Genomic DNA, 2,476 nt, shown 5'->3' with positions numbered 1-2,476 from the left:
ATTTAACTTTAATTAATGGAGAAATTTAAATACTTATTTTTATTTTTAGATTTAAAGCCCCACTTTAGTAAGCAGCATAAGAAGAGTTAAAATTAAGCTTAAATGTTTGAGAAAAATTGAGACTTTCAGTTTGCAACTTACCATAATATTTGACAAAAGATGCAGCAACAAGTTTTTCTTATGTGAACAACAAATACTTCAGATGTTTAAAAGACTCAAGAAAATATGAGTCCCCATTTGACAAGCATTGACTCCTGTTTCTTAATATAGTCATCGTTTTGTGAGGAAATTGCCTGTATCTAAATTTTTTTTTCAATATTCTGCTTTACTCTTGTACCTAACATGACTTCAGAAAACGAAGAAAGGTCCAATGTCATTATCTGTCTGGACTGATATTAGTTAAATACTCCAATCACAAAAATGAGTTTTGGAGAAAAGATTGCTTAAAGAGCAATTTTTAATTAAATATATGTTTTAATTAAATATATGTCAACTTTCTTGAAGGATGTGACTCCTGGTAGGTAGACCACACTCCAGGGCAGGCCCACTCAAGTCTTGTTGGGCAACACAAATTGAACTCGATGAGATGGGGGAGAAGAAAACTCAGTTATGTGGGTGAGGAGAGAGGGATTTTGGGAACGTGGTTAGATACGATCAAAATACACTGTATGAATCAAGGAATTAATAAAACATTATTTATAAGTCAAGCAAACATCCACATTGTGAATCTCACATGTGCAATATATTTTCATCAAAAACGAAGGATTCAGGTCACCCCCTTCCCCCTCAGCTCAATAGGCTGCCTTCTTTTGGAACGCACACAGATCGGGGTTCTGATGACTTTATCGGCGTTCGGTCCTTTGTCCTTTCACTCACCCACCGCCGTACCCGGCAGATCCACCCCCTCCTGTGCCAGGAACGTGCTGCCACTGGCACCATGTCCTACCCATACCCAGCACTAACCCCGGAGCAGAAGAAGGAGCTGTCTGACATCGCTCACCGAATTGTGGCTCCGGGCAAGGGCATCCTGGCTGCAGATGAATCCACTGGAACCATTGCTAAGCGGCTGCAGTCCATTGGCACTGAGAACACCGAAGAGAACAGGCGCTTCTACCGCCAGCTGCTACTAACTGCTGATGACCGTGTGAACCCCTGCATTGGGGGGGTGATCCTCTTCCACGAAACATTCTACCAGAAGGCGGATGATGGACGTCCCTTCCCCCAAGTTATCAAGTCCAAGGGCGGTATTGTGGGCATTAAGGTAGATAAAGGCGTGGTACCTCTGGCAGGAACCAATGGTGAGACCACCACCCAAGGTTTGGATAGGCTGTCAGAACACTGTGCTCAGTATAAGAAGGATGGAGCTGACTTTGCCAAATGGCGCTGTGTGCTCAAGATTGGGGAGCATACTCCTTCAGCCCTTGCCATCATGGAAAATGCCAATGTTCTGGCCCGTTATGCCAGCATCTGCCAGCAGAATGGCCTTCTACCCATTGTGGAACCTGAAATCCTCTCTGATGGAGACCATGACCTAAAGCGCTGCCAGTATGTAACCGAGAAGGTACTGGCTGCTGTGTACAAGGCTCTGAGTGACCACCATGTCTATCTAGAAGGCACACTGCTGAAGCCCAACATGGTCACCCCAGGCCATGTGTGTACCCAGAAGTATTCCAATGAGGAGATTGCCATGGCAACTGTCACAGCCCTGCGTCGCACAGTGCCCCCTGCTGTCACTGGAGTCACTTTCCTGTCTGGAGGGCAGAGCGAGGAAGAGGCATCCATCAACCTCAATGCCATCAACAAGTGCCCACTGTTGAAGCCATGGGCCTTGACTTTCTCTTATGGCCGGGCCCTGCAGGCCTCTGCTCTGAAGGCCTGGGGCGGGAAGAAGGAGAACCTGAAGGCTGCCCAGGAGGAATACATCAAGCGAGCCCTGGCCAACAGCCTTGCTTGTCAAGGAAAGTACACCCCAAGTGGTCAGTCTGGAGCCGCAGCCAGCGAATCTCTCTTCATCTCTAACCATGCCTACTAAGCAGAGGTGAACTAAGGCTGCCCCATCAACACTTCAGGCCCCCGCCTACCCACTTGCTTTTGAAGAGGGGCCCTTCAGGCTTTCCCATCACTCTTGCTGCCCTCGTGACTGGTGTAGTGTTGTCAGCGAATGCAATGCTAATTCTGCCATCCCTTCCAGCCCACTGCCAATAAACAGCTAATTACGGGGGAAAAAATGTAGGATTCAGGAGATTCAGTAATTGAATTTGCTGTTCATTTATTTTCTGGTGGTAGACTGTTGTGCTTTCTGTTTGACTGATTAGTGGCAGGGACACATTTGCAGGTAGGAAAGAGATGATTGAGCAAATTCTGCAGAGTTTAAATTTCAATATCTTTTACCATCTAACCATTAACATAATTAGTCAACGTGGATCCTTTAGTTTTTACAACTTAATATGGCCATAATTGACACCGTTTCCCTCGT

At 45.9% G+C, this 2,476-nt stretch overlaps 1 pseudogene; it reads left to right on the top strand.

Moving 5' to 3' along the window:
• Positions 1-889: 889 nt before the first annotated feature.
• Positions 890-2,067, top strand: LOC142841322 (fructose-bisphosphate aldolase A pseudogene; annotated as a pseudogene).
• Positions 2,068-2,476: the final 409 nt, after the last annotated feature.

This window comes from Microtus pennsylvanicus, chromosome X, assembly GCF_037038515.1.
Source record: "Microtus pennsylvanicus isolate mMicPen1 chromosome X, mMicPen1.hap1, whole genome shotgun sequence".
In the NCBI taxonomy this organism is placed as follows: Eukaryota; Metazoa; Chordata; class Mammalia; order Rodentia; family Cricetidae; genus Microtus; species Microtus pennsylvanicus.
The sequence above is the reverse complement of the archived record's forward strand: the minus strand, read 5'-3'. Positions and strand labels throughout refer to the sequence as shown.